This window comes from Mustela erminea, chromosome 13 (genome assembly GCF_009829155.1).
Source record: "Mustela erminea isolate mMusErm1 chromosome 13, mMusErm1.Pri, whole genome shotgun sequence".
NCBI classification, from domain to species: Eukaryota; Metazoa; Chordata; class Mammalia; order Carnivora; family Mustelidae; genus Mustela; species Mustela erminea.
Window position 1 is genome coordinate 11,187,981 of NC_045626.1, and position 21,690 is coordinate 11,209,670.

The 21,690-nt window shown below is 39.4% G+C and overlaps 1 long non-coding RNA gene across 1 annotated transcript; it reads right to left on the bottom strand.

The window, feature by feature from the left end:
- Positions 1–702: 702 nt before the first annotated feature.
- LOC116571884 lies at positions 703–19,495 on the bottom strand. Its single transcript, XR_004278026.1, has 3 exons — positions 19,485–19,495; positions 12,587–12,590; positions 703–820 (listed from the first exon to the last, which is right to left on the bottom strand). It is a non-coding gene; the product is annotated as an uncharacterized LOC116571884 (long non-coding RNA).
- Positions 19,496–21,690: the final 2,195 nt, after the last annotated feature.

Sequence of the window (21,690 nt, forward strand, 5' to 3'; positions counted from 1 at the left end):
TCATTCCCCCCTTTTTCTTTATCATGGATAGAATCTTATATCCATTCGTCTTGTTCCTGCTCTAAGCTTGTCTGGGACTCTGATAGTTTTAGGAGTTGATATTGTTGAGTTAATACCATAGTCTGGATTACAGACAAGCGGTCCTTCGTGAACTGGACAAGCCTATTTAGGATGCAAGGGCCAAATGACAGGATCAATAATAAGATGATAAGGGGTCCCATTAGGGTGGATAGCAAGGTTGTGAACCAAGGTGACCGGTTAAACGAATTTTCGAACCAGCCCTGCTGGGATTCGAATTCCCTTTTACTTTGGGCTAATCTTTCTCTTAGCTTGTCCATTGTTTCTCTGACTACCCCAGTATGATCGGCATAAAAGCAGCATTCTTCTTTTAAGGCTGCACATAATCCCCCTTCCTTTAAGAATAAGAGGTCTAGTCCTCTCCTATTCTGTAGTACTACCTCTGATAAGGAAGTCAAAGATTTTTCCAAGGCTGTAATAGATTTTTCTATGGCTTCTAAATCATCATTCATAGCAACCTGTAACTGCATGAGCAGTTGAATTAAGGCGGAAGTCCCTGTTCCAACACCTGCTGTTATTCCCCCGATGCCCAATAGCAAGGCTATAGTCATAGATATAGGCTCCCTCCTCAACACTCAGCCTTTATCATTTAGCTGGATTTTTCTTTAGCAATCACTACTCCAAGCATTGGGGGAACAACTTTTAATCATACTCCAGTCGCTTCACAATGCATTCTAATAGCAGCAGATCAGAACAGTACTGCGTTACTTGCCGACAGAACAGACAGACCTGAGGTCAAGACCTCCATTAGCTCCTTTTATGAGGGCTGTTTTATGCTTGGCTAAAGCGTCTGTTTGCAATCGCATCTCAACAGAGGTGGGGTCATCCATTATCTCCACAAGTCCATAGTTAATCCTATGGAGTGCAATAGGCTGGCTTTTAGGCAATTTTATTATTCCAGTTGTTTAATCATGTGCCGTAGGGTCTGCTAATATCCCCACAAAACAGTAAGATCGACTAAAGAATCTATTGTGTAACTTCTCTGAAGTTTACCTCAAATTGTTTAGCTTAGGTAAACATTTAAAGATAATCAAATCTAGAATTTAACATCCATAAAGGTGTGTTACTAAAACAATTTTTCTCTCTAAAATAACCCTCATTTACAGAGATAGCCAAATCAGGACTAAGCACTTGTGAAACAAGTCCAGTTTTAACAAACTTGGCCCATTATTTACATAAGCTCAGCAAGAACAGTGAGTGTGATCAATAGATCTTTTAGAATCTGCTTTGCTGGAATTTCTTATGAGCAATCTCTAGGTTGAACTTTTAGTAGCCTCTCCGGGCCAGAAGCCAAGCCCTGTACTTGCCATCAGTCATGCCTGCAATACCTTTGGGCGAATTCCTCTTCCCGAGACTGCACCTACCAAGGAGTGACATTCTTTACTCACCTGGTGAGGCTGCTGGGAACTCTGTAAGCAAGATATCAGGCCAACAGTCCCAAGGGGCTTTATGGCTCCAGGTTTCATAACGTCAACCTTAGTTCCTTTAAACTGCCTGCTCATATCTGAGTCTTTTCAAATATGACATCCTAGTCAAAGCCTTGGTAAAATAACCCGTGTTTCCAATTTTTTCCTGTTACAAGGAGAACAGATTCTTATTGAACTTATGCAAATGACTGATTGCCATGGAAGAAAGAATACTTACTAAGACCTTTTGGTTTCAGAGGGTTCAGATAGAGAGAAAAGCTTGAATGCTCTGAGCACTTTTACATCTCTATAAGTTACAGATAACTAGGAGGGAGTATCCCTAGTCTGGAAGAGCAAACATTAGAGAGAACCAGCAATGTTTAGAGTAAGACAAAACATTAAGAGACACAACACTATAATCTTTTAGTTCATTTAGTCCCATGTTACTAATTCTGGTGAATGCGGCTTTAGTCAGTTTTGGAAATTCTTACCCATTTCAGTTTTAGGATTTTCAAGTATATCAAATATCTGTATTTGTACTGAAAGTCCTTTATAGGAATCTCCTTGAAGATAAAACTCATTTTACAAGAGAATTAAAACAATTATAAATGACAAAAACTCAGAATGGATATGGTTAGAGTTAAAAAGACACAGGAGTTTACAATTTAGCTGCAAGAAAATCAGGTTACAATTTCTGTGACACATAACATTCCCATAATTACAATATCAAGCGATGATCTCTCAAAACATTAAAACTTTAGGAAGTGCATAGAATCTCTAGAATAGTTATAGCATTTTCCCAAATGTAACCCAAGGTTTATCACTGGTTCAGTAGTACTTCATGAGCAACTTCGCATACCAAGGAAAAGCCTGAGTTAAAGAGATTTACGATTTAAATCTTGTCAACATTTGCTAAAATCTTAGAAAGTTTTAAAGCACATGCCTAAATATAATTAGGGATGTTAAACACCTAATAAAACTGAACATAGAAACTGGTTTTTCTGGGCAGGCAAACAGAAAACCATTTACATTTTCTTAACAGATCGATTGATCTAAGAAAACATTGTCCTTTTGAACAGAGACAATTTCAGTCTTGTACCAATGTACCTTTAAAACCCATTTATTTCAATCTTAGTTCATTCTTGACCACAGCTAAAATTCCTTTTCTGAAGATTTCCCTTCACAAACCTTCTACAACTTTCCTTTGCATTCAGATTTTGTCCCAAGCCATTTCCTTCCAAACAACCATCTCATTTAGGACAAAATTACCTTCCCTTACCTTCAACAAAATGTATTTCTATTTCTTAAATCTTTCTTACATATCTCCTACTTTCCTACATACAGAGTTTTACTTATTTCCATCAGTCTTAGTTACACTAAGCAGAACTTTGTATTCTTAGAAACACCTTTAGTTATTAACCAATTGTGAACTGTTACAACAGAATTCTTCAGGTGGCAATTTATAAATCAGTTAAGTGGAAAACAAGTTTACCAGCAGATTTAAATACTCTTAGTTTCTTTGCAGTAAGAAGTCAAAAGCATAAACCTACATCCAGTAATTAACGACCTAGCATTTTATCCTGTTTGGTTAAGATACAGATGTCCACAATTTAATTCCATTTGTCATCCAAGCAAAACTTTAAAACTTTCAGGTTACCAAAGACTTTGAAAGCTACTTCAGCAATTACCCATTAAAACTTTGAGACAGACAATTAACCATCAGTTTAGTCATTTCTTTGCTAACAAATTTTAACAAGTAACACAAGCTTATCTGACCTTCAGTAAACTTTGATAGAATAAAAGCTTCCCATTTACTGCTGTTAACTTCAAAGACAGATCTTATCTTAATTAAACCAACAAACTTAACTTAGTTCCAATAGTGATTTACGTTCCACCTGGACCCACTCCACTTTGAATGTTTACCTGAGACATGCGTGGGAAGATCTGGAGTGGGGAGTGTTAGGTCCAGGGGCTGCTCTTCTTGCTCCTTGACAGTGGAAAGAGAAGGAGCTGTGGTGCGTGATCTAGAGGCTAGTCATGCAGGCTGCACGCACCTTGGTGCAGAAACAGAAGGGGAAAACAGGAAACAAAGTGCTGCCAGGAGGCAGAGAAGGGATTCCCGGTTTCAGAGCTCATAAGCCCCAACAGAGGAGCAGACGCCATGCTTTCCCATCAGCCAGGGGGGAGGGGTTAGGCAGTCCAAGTCAGGCCAGAGAACACAGGGAAACTTCCCCGAAACAAAGAGTTTCGGCAGCTGCTTGGGAATATTCCTTATAGTCTCTGTCTCGAGTTAGACCAACCCCAGTTGGCTCCAGTTATAGCCATTAACACGGGAAGTGAGTGAGGGAGAAGCCCCCACATCTATTAGGAGTAACAGAGAGAATAAAGCCAGAATCCCCTTTGTTAGGGATGGCCCAGCAACCTGGGTTTACTAGAAGGCGGCTTATTTACGTAATTATCATCGAATATGTCAGGAGAAAGTTTACTACCTGACTCATTTGGGCAAACACATTCCGCAAAAGCCCCTTAGTCTGGGGTCCCTGATCGAAGACCCGCTCTTTGACCTGCAAAATAACATTAATGTTAAAGGTCCCCTCTGTGGGCCATTCAGAGGTGCAGAGAGTCTGCCATTTTCTTCTTTTGACTTCCACCGATAAGTTGTTGGCTCGGTTCTGAACATCTTTCCAGTGACCTAGAGTGAGGCTTAGAGGGGTGGTGAATGTTTGCCCCATCTCAGAGTTAAAAATAACACCAAAGACAATGAGTAGGACACACAGAACAAATAACAAAAAGGACACTGCGCGATTTCGGCGTAATACCGACAGGATGGTTTCAGATGGATAAGCAGAATGTGATCTTAATCAAGGCGCAATGTGAAAGACACATAAAACAATTAACAAGCCGGCAAAGACAAAAACCTTGCGGTGCACCGTACAAATTCCACTGGCCTACAAAAGGAGTCTCGAGACCTCCTCTCAGTGGACAAATTCCGTCCAGGGCCGAGGGGTTCCTCTGGAACGGACAAACGGTTTTAACCCTCGGACAAATGCGGGGCTTCAAGCCCCTTTGATCCCTGGGGCGTCCCCCTAGGGTGGCAGGGGAGAAGTCCGAGTTCGTCAACTCCTTCTCAAGCTGCCTACAAATACAAGCCCTCCTACGCGTAGAGGTACAATTCTAGACAACGGCCGAAAGAGAACACGAGACAGAAGAGAAGCAGAAGACGAGGAAACGAAGGGACAGTTTAGGGCTGGCCAGCTAGCTTACCTCCCGGTGGGAGTCCGTTGGATCCTTGGGCAGGAGTCCGATGATCTCGGTGGAACCTCCAAATGAAAGACCCGCGGATCCCCTTACCCAAGAATCCAACACTGCCACTGGATGCAAACAGCAAGAGGTTTATTGGGACGCAGGTACCGGCGGGCGGACAAGTCTAGAGAGGACTTGCGCGCCTGCCCTTTGTTCAGGGCCTTTTTATGGGGTTTGGGGAGGCAAAAGCGTACGTACAGAAGCAGAAGCATAGTTATTGGTTAAGTTGAATGTAAAGCATACCTGGTGCCTATTGATTGGTTTTGGGAGAGCCCGCGCGGGAAAGGGAAGTCAGGGTGGGGTTAAGCCTGCGTAATCCTGTGCTTGTAGCTGGGGGTCGGTTCTCTGGTATGTAACTTATCTTGAGCAAACATCCTTTGAGGTGGGGAGGAAGGGTGGGCGTATTGTTCAAACGACAGGAATTTGGCCTTGTGAGGCCCATCTCTCCGGAATGTCCTTGGGTTCTGGTTATCTCCCAGCCTGCTGCCGGCTGCTTGTCCTTAAAATTTTAACAGAAGCTACAGTTATAAGCCAAAGCTAAGCGGTTACAGAAAAGCAAGAGAGCAAGGTTAATTACGGGGGGGCTTTTCTAATGGGGGTCTTACACCTGCTGAGTACAGAGCTCTGGGGCTGGATCTCATGCCCCTGAGATCATGACCTAAGCCAAAATCAAGAGATGCTGGCTTAACTCAGTGATCCCCCTTAAAGTGATATTTTTTACAGCTCAGACTGTATTAACTTTATAATTATAAAAGTTAAATGTATATAATGATTTTGTTGACATAGCTCTCCATCACACCCTAAAATCTTATTTCAATACCGTTGGGTCCATGGTCAAAGGAGCTAGACTGATACAAAGCGAAGGTCAAGCAAAGCTTTACTTTGAGCCAAGCATCGAGAATCAAACTGACCGGCCAGGGCCGTCTCTTGCAAGGAGGCGACCCCTCTTGTCTTTACAAACTAGCTTTTAAGGGAAAAGGCCATGTGGTTGGGCTTGCCATGCACAGGTGACCAATGAGATTGTAACACAGAGAAAGCTGCACAGTCCTGCTAGGTCACACATAAGTGACCAATTGAATTACAATTTACCTTATAGTAGATATTTGAACTAGCCTATCACCTTGGTCAGAATTGGTGCCCAAAGGGCATCCAAAGGGCAGGGCCCATACTTCTTGATAGCTAAGGAGACAGTGCACCCCCACTGATTGAATACCTCCACCTGGTCTGACCCACCCTTGTATTTGGGCTTTGTTACCTGGGACTGGTTTCTGGGACTTGTTTTTAAGAATTTCCCTGAAGTGGGGGGAGGGGCAGGGTCAGGATGGAGCTGCTCTGGCTAAATAGGCCCTTACAATACTAATATAAATCATAATTCTCATAGTTTTAGGAGAATAAGAATTGAAGGAGTCACTTATTCCAGGGTAAAATGCCTATATTTTGGAGGACTAAAAAGGCAATGGCATAGTTCATGGCAAGCAAGCCATTTGCTTTTAGAATCCCCACTGATAATTCAGTACCCTTATCATATGAAATAGTATTTTCCACCTAAAAGTGGAAAACTAAATAAGTTTATTTAAAATATAGCTATGAATAAAAGTAGCCCCATGACCTTTTTAGAAAATTATTAGATACCTTTATCCATTCACGATCCCCATAGATTAAGACAAAACATATATTTCTAAATTTCTGAAAAACAGCTGACCTCGAACTGACCTTGAAATTTGCCTAGATTGAGTCTCCTGCTTAAGTGAAAACAAAAAGGAGCAAGATCAAAAATGTTTTAGATTTTTGTTTTTTTGTTTTGTTTTTTAAAGATTTTATTTATTTATTTGTCAGAGAGAGAGGGAGAGAGAGCGAGCACAACAGCACAGCAGACAGAATGGCAGGCAGAGGCAGAGGGAGAAGCAGGCTCCCTGCCGAGCAAGGAGCCCGATGTGGGACTCGATCCCAGGACGCTGGGATCATGACCTGAGTCCAAGGCAGCCGCTTAACCAACTAAGCCACCCAGGCATCCCTGTTTTAGATGTTTTAATTTGTTTAACCAAGGTGTACCATCTGAGTGCTGCTCTGATTATACCCAGGCTTCACACAAGTTCGGCTCACAGAGAAGGTTTTTGTTTGGGGTTTTTTAAAAAAATGTATATTCCAATATTTGTTATTGGAAGATTATGCATGCAAGTCTCTATTTCTAACTCCTCTGCTATATACTAGAATTCTGACCAAGCTAGGCTGCAACTTCATATTATAAAGTGGGATTGAATTTGAGGGTTTCTATATCCTCTTTTCAAATTTAAGAGGAGGGATTCCAAAACATGCACCAGGTCATTAAAGTATAGATATTGGAATTGACTTTTGTTTGCTTGTTTTATTTGTTTTAAAAAACAGAAGGCTGCAGGAATCATACACAGGATCAGCTGTATCTTATCTCACTTATGTGAAAGGATGCCATGGTTGGAATGAACAAAATTGCTTATGAAAAATACCTTGCAAAAAAAAAAATCTGGTAACTCTTACTATCTAAATTATCTAAATCCAATGCCCAACATAAGATAATTGGAGTAAGATGAACACATCAGATTCGAAGGAAAAAATAATCAGTGTCAAATGTTCATTTTGGCCAAATAAATAAATAAATGCCTAACAATTGTTCTCTAAACTTCTGGACTTAGTATAAAAGATTAATTTTTTAAAAGCTCAGAAGTAACAGATGTGAAAGAATGAAAAGCATAAATTCCTTCACATTTCTGATTAACTGAGCTTAAGATTGAGGTATTGAGAATAAAAGAAGGAGGGGGAAAAGGTAACTTTCCTATAGTTAAGTCCATTAAGCACTATTTGGGAAAGACTTTTTTTCCTCTAGCAGTTTCATCAGGATAAAAAAGACAAAAAAAGAAGTTTCTCCATATGCATTGGGACAGAAGCCACAAAAGGACTCAACTGTGTGGGGAAACATCTCCCTTTAGTGGAGAGCTTTTATTTTACCCTGGTCAACAGGAACTCCGTCCCCTTTTGAAACTTATTATCCTTAGCTAAGACACTTGTGAAAGGCAACAGATGTTGCTAAGATTATAGCAGCCTGTCTACTATGCTGTTTCATTTTTAAAGGAAGAGAGAGAGAGAGAGAGAGAGAGAGAGAGACAGAGAAAAGAGACCAACCCTTGCTTTAAATCATTGGACCATTTTGCACTTGAGCAAATCTGTTTGCACATGCTCTGCTGACCTGGCAGAAAGGACTGAGCCTTTTACATCCAGCTTGAGGTCAATCCTAATGTGGTGTTCAGTGGTCCTCACACCTTTCACATGAAGCAGCTGCCTGTGATTGCCAGAACAAATTGAGGTGATTCAAGCCACCAGCAGGGCACAAGTATAACTCCCATTCACTCAGATGGGAGGAAAGAGCTCAGAACACACCAACCGGGGCTGCCCACAATACACTGCAGGATTCGATTGGCTACACTGCGTATTAAGACACGGTCATGCTGAAAAGTAGGCCATAATGACATAAGACATTAGAAGATGGTTGCATGAATGGCAATAAGGAAAGAACAGTCCTTGGGCATTTATTAAGTTACACCTAATTATCAAATGCCTTATATTTCTGTGTCCTCAGGACACCTGAGGAATTCTCACGGTCAATTTCTAGATAATAAACTCTTCAGGGGCACAGACACATATAGAAGGCTGAAGATGTTTATTTAAAAAAAAAAAAATCCATTAAGGAGGAAGTGATTTTAAACAAAGCGATGGTTAGGCAAAGTTGGCTAGCTTGTCTCCCAACTTCAGCAAAAGAGTGTATAAGCAGCTTAAAAATAATAAAATGGATCTATCCCCAAAACAGAGAGTAAAGGAAAGTATTGTCAAACAATAACAGAAATTAATTACGTAAAATCAGCATAAATTGCTTCAAATGGCACTATCATTTTAAACCAGGCTTTTGAAATTAATTAAAAAAAGAAATTTTAAGAGGACATGTTTCAAAGTTCTCCTATTTACTCTTAAAAAAATGTCTCTGATCCATTCATTAGGTAAATATTATCTAAGAATAAGTGAAATCCTCTTCTTTTTTTTAATCTTTATTTTTTTATTTTTAATTTTTTTATAAACATATAATGTATTTTTAGCCCCAGGGGTACAGGTCTGTGAATCGCCAGGTTTACACACTTCACAGCACTCACCAAAGCACATACCCTCCCCAATGTCCATAACCCCACCCCCCTCTCCCAAACCCCCTCCCCCCAGCTACCCTCAGTTTGTTTTGTGAGATTAAGAGTCACTTATGGTTTGTCTCCCTCCCAATCCCATCTTGTTTCATTTCTTCTTCTCCTACCCCCCAACCCCCCATGTTGCATCTCTACTTCCTCATATCAGGGAGATCATATGAGAGTTGTCTTTCTCCACTTGACTTACGAAATCCTCTTCTTTTTTGATGGAATTATATTCTTTAAATTAATATTGCCAATTCCACACTTTTCAGTTTCCAACATTTATTGTTGTGTTAAAAGTTCAGGGTAATTATTCCTTGAGCCTTATTTAATGCCAGATCTCGCACCCGTAGATAGTGGTGAAATTTTTATATGTTAGAACTTTTGCTTCAGAATAGTGTTCTTCCTACCCCTGCTAGAATTGCAGTTACGGAGGATGAGTAATGGGGCCTGTTCATATTCAAAGAACTCAGTCGAGACTCTCGCATAGCATGCGTCTGTCAGTCCCTAAATGAATTATGTCTAAATGTTAAACTACATTAGGATAGAATAACATCACAAAAATAAACAAATGCAACTATATGAAAGACATTGCACATTTTTCCAGGGGTCACTAAGCATATAGTATATTTTTCAACCAAGGTAGTAACCTCTTAAATTATGAGGAACAAATTATTTTTGTCAGTGAGAAGTCATTGGCCTTTGCTTTACTAACGTGAATGCTGACCTTCAAGTAAATTTCATGGTCATTTAAATAGGGCTTGACTCTATTATTTCTGAAAGGGTGATCCAAATACTGAGTGGTATTTAATATTGAGTTCTTTCTTCCATGTGGCTTCTATATTTTGTTACTCTGTGTAGCTCTTCTCATGACTGACAATTTCAATATTCTTCAGCTTGCTCCTTTCCTAATAGATCTTAAAATTATCTTATGCCACGAAATTATGTCCCTAAGGTCTAGAATTCACATGGACGTTGGAATTTAGCCACAAGTTCTTTTGATGTGTGTTAATTGCAAATAGAAGTATTTCTTCAAGATAGACACACTATTAATAATGAAGATGGGGAATGATATCTCTGTTTGGGAAGTTAATTACCCTGCTGATACTGGTGCTAATAGCTCCATACCAAATATAAATTCAGTGTATTGATCTGTTAAAGTTGAGTCCGGAGGGTATCTTGTAACACAATGAAATTTACAGTGAAATTAGCAGCGAGGAAGTTAGTTCATGACTATAAATTGTCACGGAATATAAACAAAGACATTTGGCATAGGAGAAATGGAGACAATGATACATTTTGAGAAAAATTACTTTATCGATGCACCTTTCAAATCACGGGGGCAATATCAAATATAAATAGAACAGTTTTTCAAAAAAAAAAAAAAAAAAGACAAGTGACCTGTAGCTAGTGAAACAAGACAGAACAATGTATTAAACATTCATAAGCAAGGCTTTTCTGTTTTTTAGAATAACATTCAAGGATTAACAACATTTTTAACCTGTGTAACTCCAGGCAACCGGATGTGAATGAGAGAAAATGATCCTGAAGATAATTAGAGATTCATATGAGGAAGAGAGGCATCTGCAGTTACAGTACACTAGCTAGGGTAGAATTACACCAGCTATCAATCTTCATGCTTGAGGGCAGAAGCTGCTCACCAGATGGGTCAGGAAGATATTCCCCCCCATGGTATAATATTGTGAAATTAAGTATATTATGGGAGGTTTATTCCTCTTAGTGAAACATCTGGTATTGGCCACCAGATGAGATGCACCCTCTGTCTGCTCAGGATGCTAGCTCATATTTTTTCTCACACAAGGATTGCTTTATGCCAACTGAAGTCATATCGTCTTTACTTTCATGTCACAACCAACTCTTCAACCCCTAAGGAATTTTGGTTGCTGCTGAGCAACTGAAGGAACAAATGGGTTAATTTGGAAATGGTTTCCAATTATTACTGAATTTTTATTGAATAAATAGTAATAATAATACAAGGAAAGGATGAAAACTCCTTGAAGAAATAGTAATAATACTACAAGGAAAAGATGAAAAAATATCCACTATGCCTATGTGGCTAAGACTAGTAAATCCTCACCAATATTAATCTTTCTCTTATAGTAAGCATTTGAATGGGGTACATTTTTCAGCCTGCCTTGAACTATGCAAGGTCAGGAGCCCAAGTTCTGAATGGAAGGTAAGACCGATTTGTGCAACGTCCTTTTCTCTTGCATATGAGGAAAGCCCTACCTCTACTCCTCTGTTCTCGCCTTCCCGTTGTCTGGAAGGACTATGTCCAGAATGGCATTGGAAGCTATGTGGTAAATATGGCCGAGCCATTGTCAGCCTATGTCACTGGCTGGTTTTGTTGTTTGGAACCTGCTTCTCTTCCCTAAACATTACCTGAAAGACAAATAATCTTCTATCTTTTTGATCCGTGGCTTTTGGGTGCTCTCCATCATCAGTTTGCCTACCTTAATGCGTTAAAAATTTTCATTTTCACATGTTCTATTTTCTGTCATAGGAATTCATAATCTCTAACTGTAAGTATAGTACAAGTACAATTATTTATTTGCTAAGCGTAATATTCTTAAAAATGTATGAGGGGTGCCTGGGTGGCTCAGTGGGTTAAAGCCTCTGCCTTCGGCTCAGGTCCTGATCCCAGGGTCCTGGGATCGAGCCCCGTGTTGAGCTCTCTGCTCAGTGGGGAGCCTGCTTCCTCCTCTCTCTCTCTCTCTGCCTGCCTCTCTCCCTACTTGTGATCTGTCTGTCAAATAAATAAATAAAAATTTTTAAAAAATGTATGAAATACATGTAATATATTAAATTTAAATCTATCCTACCCAATTTGCTTCTAGTACTTCCTTTTCAAAGTCTTTCCCCTTCTTTAGAGCACTGCTAGATGGAGGTGTTCTTAATCTCATCACAAACTGTCCAGGATTGGGCACATATTGGAAGTCAGCAAGCTTGGAAGATCATTTATTTCACAGAAATTGTAGTATCTTTATTAGAAGCCAAGAAGACATGTATGCAGCTTATTTCTTGGCTGTGATCTCTATGATTTATGTTGTTGGAATCACTTACACTGGAGCTTTTCTCTTTGGGCTCAATCTTAATAATGTATTCTATATAATCATTGATATTATAACAGAAAGCAATCTTAAACATGGAGCTGATTTTAAGCAATAAAAATTTGTTGTTGAGTTTTAAATTGTTTTTCTATATTTATTCATTCACGTCTATGTTTTAATTTTAATTAATTCCATTTTAAGAAATTTAAAATGTACTATTTAATTCCACATGATTTATAGCAGCTGTCTCCATCTGTAAAGTGTGCTCAGAGGAATCTTTTTCAACAAATGAAGTCTGTACCCAGACATCTCACTTTACATACCATGAGGACTTCAGCATGACTATTCTCAGTGATAAACCTGAACTAAAGACTATCAGGAGAGAAAGGGAAACCCAGTATAGAAATTACACAGTAGGAAGTAGGAACACTGATTATGTATGTACATATATATGTATATACATATATACATGCATAAAATTACATAGTATATATAATATAGATAAAATATATAGACACACATTCACATCTCTATAACTAAATTAATAAAATAAAACTCTGTATATAACACATAGTATAATAGTATAATATGTTATACATAATATATTATTTTCTACAACATATATTTTTCTCTCTACTAGAGCCCTGAAAAAACTAGAGCCCTCAAAAAAATTTCTGCTTTCCTCAGAAGCATATGGGCCTCCAACGGGGGTCTTCATTGTACAGGTACACAAGTCTGTAAGAATTTTAGAAGCGGTAAGGTGATTTTTTTTTTTTAAAGACTATCATTAAAAGAAAATTTAAACAGTACAAAAATTGTAGCTAGAAAAATCAATCTTTCTCCTTCCTTTTGATTCCCATGTCCTCTCTCCAAAGAAAACCACTTTTAAATCTTTGATAATTTTGTATAGACCTGAACTTCATTTTTTTCTCCCTAGGGAACAGATTTCCTCAGCTAAGACACAGCAGTTACAGAATGATCTATGCACAAGTCAGGTCACCAGGTCTGGAGGTCATCCTAAAGGGTAAAGTTTGCTTGTGCTACAGAATGCCAAGTGCAGAACCCCCAAGGAGCTGTCCCAGGAAGTTCTGAGAGGGTTCTACGCTTGGATGACAGAGAAAAGGCTGTATCTTTTGGTAGTGGTTCATTATAGGTTCACAAAAGAATCGTAATGAAAGTCTCAAGTTCAATCTCAAGATTGGTCTAGCAACCTGAGTTGAGTAGGGTGGCCATATAACATAGTTTTCTTATGAGAGCCCCCTTTGAAACATTTTTTTAAAAAATTCTGTTCTCAAATTTGGCGAGTGCTCTTTTGCATTCTTGAATGTGATCTGCTATTAAACTCTAAATTACATGCTCACCCAGGCTATAGGACTGTTCTGGGTCCACCATGCTACTACGTGGTTTCTCTAATCCTGACCTTTGGTGTGCCAATAGTGACAATTATTAAAATTTAATTCAGAAAAGTTGTGATCAATGAGTGTTTAAGAGCCCTAAAAGAAGATATTTCTATCTCCAAAGAAGTTTCATTGGGAGACAGCCTTAAGTTCATTATGGTTCAAGGACTGGCTCTAAGTCTAGGTGGCTTGAAAAGCTGACGTATTAACATAATTGAAGCAGGAGTGATCTCAGATCATCCATGCTGAAAAGCAATGATGTACTCCAGTTTACCAATCTATAATGAACCATCTAATTGGAGAAACAACCAGGCACTCCACCTGCAGGCAAGCCACACGGGAAGCCACATCATTATCAGGCTGCTACTTGGTGAGTAGGAAGTCAGATTGAGGATTGTTAGTTCTGTGATTTGAAAGTGTAAAGATGGGGCGCCTGGGTGGCTCAGTGGGTTAAGCCTCTGCCTTCGGCTCAGGTCATGATCTCAGGGTCCTGGGATAGAGCCCCACATCGGGCTCTCTGCTCAGCAGGGAGCCTGCTCCCTCCCCTCTCTCTCTGCCTGCCTCTCTGCCTACTTGTGATCTCTCTCTGTCAAATAAATAAATAAAATCTTAAAAAAAAAAATTAAAGTGTAAAGATGTCTGGCTAAAATGGGCTCATGCAGATCTACCCCAATAGCTTATTATTTATTGCTGTGCTTCTTCTATTTCTGACTAACCTCTTTTTCATATTAAGACTTTACTTCTCTAGATATAGTGACCAGTTCTGTTTTGTTTTCTCAAGTCTTATCTGGGTATTGTTGTCTTCTCTTTAAAGTGCTTCTGTGATGTAGACATCTGACTCAGGCCATCCAGTGCTCAGGTGGGGAGTCTCCCCAGTCCTGAAGCCCTTCCTTCCCTACTACCCCTACCCAGAGCAGTGCCAGACCCCTAAGCAGGAACGTTTCCCAGCAATGGGTGCAATGAAGAGATGGTAGATCATTTGTTATATAAAAGCCCAGTAATTACAGACTTTAGAATTAGGCTATCACACAGAAACAAGTGATGGGGTCTGAGTGAGGGGCACCTGACTACTTCTGAGGAACAACAGTGGAAAAGGAAAATATTAACACTTGGTGTAAAACCTTGTGTCAGAGTGTTATCACCAGAGTGAGTAGAACAAGTGGCTTCTTAAAAGTGGTGTGGGAATGCACCTGCATATTAGTATCTGCTCTACTGGTGTGAATTCTGTTCTATCGTTCTGTATAGTATCACACACAGTGCCACAGCCCACCCCACATGGAGTATTGTCAACAGCTGTGTGTTTATTGGCAGAGGACGTACATACATGATACATTTTTAAATGGTAGCATTCATTCAAGAACTGATAGAGCCCACAGATAATACTGATACCTCTAGAATTCAATTTCCTCTTGTGTCAATCATAATAGAACCCCCTTCATATTTTGAATGACTTTTGAAACCAGCCCAGGACTGTGCCGTGAAAACAAGTTTATAATGTCTAGGAGGGAGCAGGACATTTTTTAATGTTGATATCACCTCTATTGAGAGCAAAGTTTATTTGGGGGGATACTCCGTGTCTTGCAAACCAAATCCGTTGTCCTCTCTCTAAACATCCATTCCTCCGGAATGATGTTCTCTCCTTCACTTATCTTTTTAAAGATTTATTTATTTATTTTAGAGACAGAACGCGGTGGGGCAGAGGGAGAGAGAACCTTAAGCAGACTTCATGCTGCAGCACAGAGCCTGATGCTGGGCTTGATCTTAAGACCCTGAGATCATGACCTGAGCTGAAATTCAGAGTCAGGTGCTTAATGGAATGAGCCACCCAGGCACCCCTCTTCTTCACTCATTTATATCATCCATATGAAGAGGCTTGAAGTCATCTTCTTCTCCTTGATTTTCCTTGCCCCCTTCACCCACAATTAGGAAATACCATTTTCTCTCCTATCTGCCTGCCTCCTTCCCATTCTTGCGTGAGTGCCTGGCTTCAGTCCTGCCACAGTAACTCACCACTGGATCACGGAAGACACTCTTCAACAGTCTCCCTGCCCCTTTTCTTTTTATTTGCTCCCCTTTTCATCCCTTACACGGCTGCCAGCCATTTCCCTAAACGAATCTGCGTGATGCCAACACCTTCTCCTCGAAACATGTGGGGTCTTCCTATTGTCCAAGGGGACAGGTTAAATTCCTAAGTGTGGGATTAAAAGCTTCCCAAGGTCTGGCCCTATCCTGCCTGTCGGCTCCCTCTGGAAGCACATTTCATTGCTCAGATTGACTGCTGCTTATTATTCCCTGAACATGGCCACATTTTTATGGCAATTAACTTTGTTCAGTCTGTTTGCTCTCCTACTCTATCAAAACCTCATTCGACCCGTAAGCCTCTATTCAAATGTTATTTCTTTCATAAAACCTACTCTGAGCACAGTTGTAAGAATTGTTTCCCTTGCAATTCTATAACATGTTATTTGTTTTCTAATACTACAGCCATGACTTAATGATTTATACTCACAGGTGTCTTTCTTCCCTCACAACCATAAGTATTACTTTCTTGAGATAGTGACCGTATGTGTCCTTTGAACATTCAGTTTCTCACAATGCATGTTTTCAGTAAATATTAGCTGAGCAGATTATTACGGGGTTTAGAAAGGTGGCAACACTGATTTCAGACTTTTTCGCCCATGTGTTCCTATTCTGTATATGAACAAGCAAAAAAAAAAAATCAGATGACCTGCTAAACTTAGGAAACTGGGAAGCTGGCTAATCAAGGCTGTAAAAAGATGCTGGAGCTGAGGGAGGCATCACTTGCCCAGCCTGGAAAGGGGCCTCCTCCCAGTTAATAATATGAGTTATTTTATACCAGTGAGCCTGACTCCTGTAACACTGAATTATTTCTTCCAGAATAAGTGCTTTATAATGGTCATTTAATATCCTGAAATGAAATTCATAGATAATAAACCCACCTATATACTTACAATAACTAAAAAAAAATCAATATGATGTTCCAACAAAAAAATAAATGAGACATAAAAGCAATTTATACTAAAATAATGTCTATTTCAATATATAAATGGCTGAGGTGGGGCAAAACTGCCCTTACCGATGTCCAAAGTGCCTGCACTGAAAATGATTGATTTAGATGCATTTTGGAAGAGTGGAGGGATTGTCTATTTTGGGATCCTGGCCTTTTGTGATGCATTCAGAAGAAAGAAAGTGACTAACAATTAATCTCAAAAACACAGTGCCCTCTCTTTTCTTGTATTTAAGAGCAGAGAAGGAGGTGATCATCACTTGAATAGAGAAAATGGGGTTCTCCCAGAGTTAAGAAAACCAGAAAATTTGGGAAGAACATATAACGTCCAAAAAATGTGGCTCATTTGCCTTAAAGAATACGCTGGTCCTAGTTTATGGAGTGAATGCGGTCCTGCAGATCATCCTCTAACTGGGAGTTGGGAAATCAAGGGGAGTCCTTAGCCTCCCATTTTCTTTTTCTTTGATCTATTTCCTCAGAATCTTCCCTTTTTCACCTGAATGAATTACAAGGAAGACACGTAGGGACAAAGTAGCAGGCTAACACTATTGCTGCCTGTTTTGAAGTTGATGCGGGCACCGTGATAGCAGGTAGAAGATATTCTGGGGCTTCTTCCTTCTCTGGAGAGACCATTGAGCTGTCGCCTTATCAGTGATAGCTTCCTAATGAAGCCGAAAATATAATAAAACTCTAGAGTCAAAACTTTTTTGTTGGTAAGTCCATTAGACCTCGTGTAACTCCACTCTCTCATCTTACAAGCAGGGAAAATAAGTCTCCAAGAAGTTATGGGGACGCCCCGACGAAGATCTTTCAGTCTGTGAGAGTCTGAGCTTGGTCTGGAACCCACAGCAGCTGCCTTCAGGCCCAGGGCTCTTCTCTTCATAACTCACAGCCTCCCTTAACTGCAGGCAGGGTTAGCTCTTCCGGAACTCTGCCAACACACAAAGCCTTTGTAAACCACCTTTATTTCCTCAAATATTTTTTCTTCCCATGGTTCTCCTCCAGGCACATTTCTTCTAGTAACCTGTAGAACAAGAATAAATATAAAAATCCATGAATCCTCATCTGAATTGGCCTCCGGAATGTCTATCTTTCTTCTCTCTCTACGCCTATATTCTTTAGTTTCAACCAGTTCTTCAGGCCAACTGGTTTGACTTGATAGAACACCAAACCCTTTCCTACCTTAGGCCTGGTGCCTTATTAGGCACGTGATTATTGTTATTTTAAATATTTATGTATTCATCCGTACAACAGGGGTAATAATATCTGTATATCCCAGAGCTCCTGAAAGGATCAAATAGCAGTATGATGACACTTGGTAAACTGTAGGACATTGAACAAGCATGAAATATCTACCTTCCCTTACAGTCAATTTCGCAGTCATAATAAATGCACTCTGGAACCTCCCCTCTGTCACTGAATTTCAGGGTAATCTTAGGCAAGATGCATTTCCTCACTCTGCTGCTTTTCCATCTGCAGAAAAAATAAACCCTTATTGCAGAATTATGGGGAGTAAAGTTAAGGGATATGTTTTAGTACAGAACCAGGGATATCTTTTAGTACAGAACCAGGCACATAGTTCAATAAATAAGGATTATTATTATTATTATTACTATTTCCCTAAAGCCTCTTTAATTTTCCGGTTTTTCCCTATCCATGCCTTGATACTTGTCGCATTTCCATGACATATTTGGATGGGTCATTTTGTTCCTATTTTAGAATTGCAACATCTTGACTCACAAAGCTATTACTGAGCTATCCTGTAGAATTACTTAGTGGCCATAAATGAGGCAGATGAAGAACCAAGTTATGACGATGCTTTACCCATTCAGTTGCAGCAGAATAGTGGACACGTTGAATATAGCATTTGATTGCTGAATGCAATTTTCACCTCTTTTCCCACACTTTTTATAACACATTTAAGCAAAAGGAGATACATATGGAAAAGCTGAATATCTTATTTGCTCACTATGCATACTGTTATTGATAAATCCTATAGCATAAAAAAAAAGAATTTAAAAAAGAAAGCAGAGGGATTTTGTCCTCAAATACTTCATCTTAAAGCTGGCATTCTTGACAATAAACAAATGTGAAGGACAATTTAAAAAGGAATGAAAAAATATCATTCAACATTGACATCTTCTGCTTTTCCAAATTAGATACTCCAAGTGGGCGTTGGTGGTATAGTGGTGAGCATAGCTGCCTTCCAAATTAGATACTCCAAAACTCCTGTATCACACTCCTCACATCGGAAAGAGAGTCTTCCTCTCTGATGGGAAAAAAAAAAAAACCCACAAATTAATAAAAAAATTAGAAATATCACTAACTGATGTTTCTTCATTAGAACATCATCTAATTATAATCTGATGCCAATATGTTTGCTGCATTATCATTTTTATTATTATTTCCACCCTTTTCCAAACATACATGAAAGAGGGGGAGCCTCCTCTTATATGTGCAATTCATTTTTTTTTTTTTTTTTTAATTTATTTCTCAGAGAGAGAGAGGGAGAGAGAGTGAGCACAGGCAGACGGAATGGCAGGCAGAGGCAGAGGGAGAAGCAGGCTCCCTGCCGAGCAAGGAGCCCGATGTGGGACTCGATCCCAGGACGCTGGGATCATGACCTGAGCCGAAGGCAGCTGCTTAACCAACTGAGCCACTCAGGCGTCCCTGTGCAATTCATTTTTAAAGCAAATTTTTCACATTGTCTATAAAACACAGAAGTCTGAGGGAATGGGACTTTCCTTTGTGCTGGATTTCCAGGCATTGAATCCCTTAAATAGACGACTATATAATGCTACATTCCACCTGAAAATAACATTTGTATAATGCACTCATTTAAATTCCTCATAGATACAGCATTTTCCTCAATCTAAAGAAAATCAGACTAGGCACAAATCCTGCAAGAGATCTGGAGGTAGAAAATGGCTCATCTGTTTTTAAACACTAAAGCTCCCTCTTTCCCTCTTTAAACACTCCAGCTAAGGGCTAATCCCCACGCATTCTCTTTAAGTGATTATAGATACGAAACGGCCACAATTATGTTGCTGCATATGAATGTGCTGTTTGATGAATGTAACTCCAACAATCACAAACCAACAGAAGCAGGGAGAAAAATGAAATAAACTATCTTTTTTTTTTTTTAATTGCCACACCGAAGCAGAATTAACACACACATACTCAGAAAGACCAAATATGTCCACCAAATAAGATCTATTAGAAAAAAAATTTTGTCATAAATGACCATGATAATAATAATATCATAAATGGTTCTACTTTCTATTATATGAATGAATGACTGTTTAGTCCTCGGACTGTGAGGCATGTACGTATGTGTGGGACACATTCTCCTTTACGTAAATAAAGATACATGCAGTGAATACAACATCGTAGAGAAGGTATGCTAGATAAGGAGAACGCAGCCCTTCACTGAGAATCTGAATTTGAACCTCTCAATTTGTTTCAAAATATGAACTGGGGACAACACTTTTAATTCCTCTCTAGCGTGCTTGTCAATTAAGTCAAGGGCCTCTTACAAAGCACGCACTTGTGTGCCACCCAGTGGCTACCTCATAAATAGCCACTGTTCCCATGAGTAAGAGAGTGGGCTCTGGTACTAGAGACACAAGGGCAGAAGCTGTCCTTGAGGCAGCCATTCCCACAGGAGGCTATCATTTCCATCAATAATCCGGCCATCTGCACCGAGCTGTGGGGCAAACTCACCAGAGTGCCAGAAGCTTCGGGGCCACCACCAGATGCTTCCTCATAGAAGAAGATCCACAAAGTCAGCTATGCATTCATCCAAACGATGATAGGAAGAGGAGACACACATCCAGGTTAATAAAGTTGGACTGGTGAGAGGAAGGGGGAAGAGGCAAGCAATGAAGTGAAAAACACTGCAGATGCGGAAGTTTTTACTCTATTCTGACTAAACGAATGTGGACACTTCATTTAACCCCTGTTTCCATGTCTTTAAAACAAGAATGGTTATGTTTTCCTTCCTCATACTTCACTGTAGGGAGAGAAGTAACACATTTTAAGTTTAATACAATAACTGGGAAAAGGCAAAGTTTCTACAAAAATTTGTGAAGATTTTGTATCTGTATTTTGCAAGCCACGTGGTATTTTTCCGTGTCCCTCAGACGCATGTATGCGTGCACAAACTCAGAGACCTAATTTTAAATCAATACAAAACCACAGGAATTTAAATACATACATACATACAATACATAAAAATGCAATGATAAAATCATCCTGTCAGAGGTTGGATGGAGGTGCCAGACATCTTACTGTAAGTTATATAGCTCTGTGACTGAACTGAATATTTTTTATTATGAAGTTTTTTTTTCTTTCTTATTTCTTCTATCATATTATCTCAATTTGCAAATACAGTTTTTTGTATTTTTTTTACATTTTTATTTATTTTTAAAAAGATTTTTTTTTAATTTATTTAACAGAGAGAACATGCACGAGAGGGAAAGAGAGAGAGAGAGAGAGACAGAGACAGAGAAGAAAGCACAAGCAGGGAGAACAGGAGAGGCAGAGGGAGAAGCAGGCTCTCTACTGAGCAAGGAGCCTGATGTGGGGCTCATCCCAGGACCCTGGGATCATGACCTGAGCTGAAGGCAGAGGCTTTAATCCACTGAGCTACCCAGGTGCCCCTAGGGAATTATTTTTAAATAGATTAAATTGTTTTATAAAATTTCTTTTCAGATTCTAAATACTAAGATTAGTGCTACCATTGAAACCACATTAAGAAACTGAAAAAAAAGATAGAGAGAGAGAGAAAAAAAAAACCCTGTTTTTTAACTGCCTAGGATAACAGCCAGAGGTCTGTAAGATGTCAAACTATTCACCACTGTAAACGAATACAATTTTCTCGCTCTCTATCCTTCTAAATCCTCTCAGAAATGGATACTTCTATTGTCTCCAAGTCTTACAAGAAGACATTATATTCCCTTTTAAACAGACTTTCAAATATTTTCTCTCGTCTACTTGTTCCATTATGCATTCATTAAAGAGTTATTCATTGTGCTCTTAACTTGTGGCTTGGTCCTAACTAGTGAAAGGACAGCATTTCTGATTCCCCACAAAAGTTGGCACTCTAAGGAGTGAGAACAGTAAGTAAAATTGATTATGAGAGTAAGGATAAAGGTAAGCCAGGTTTTGTGGGAAAACAAAAAAGACTTACCTATCCTGATACAT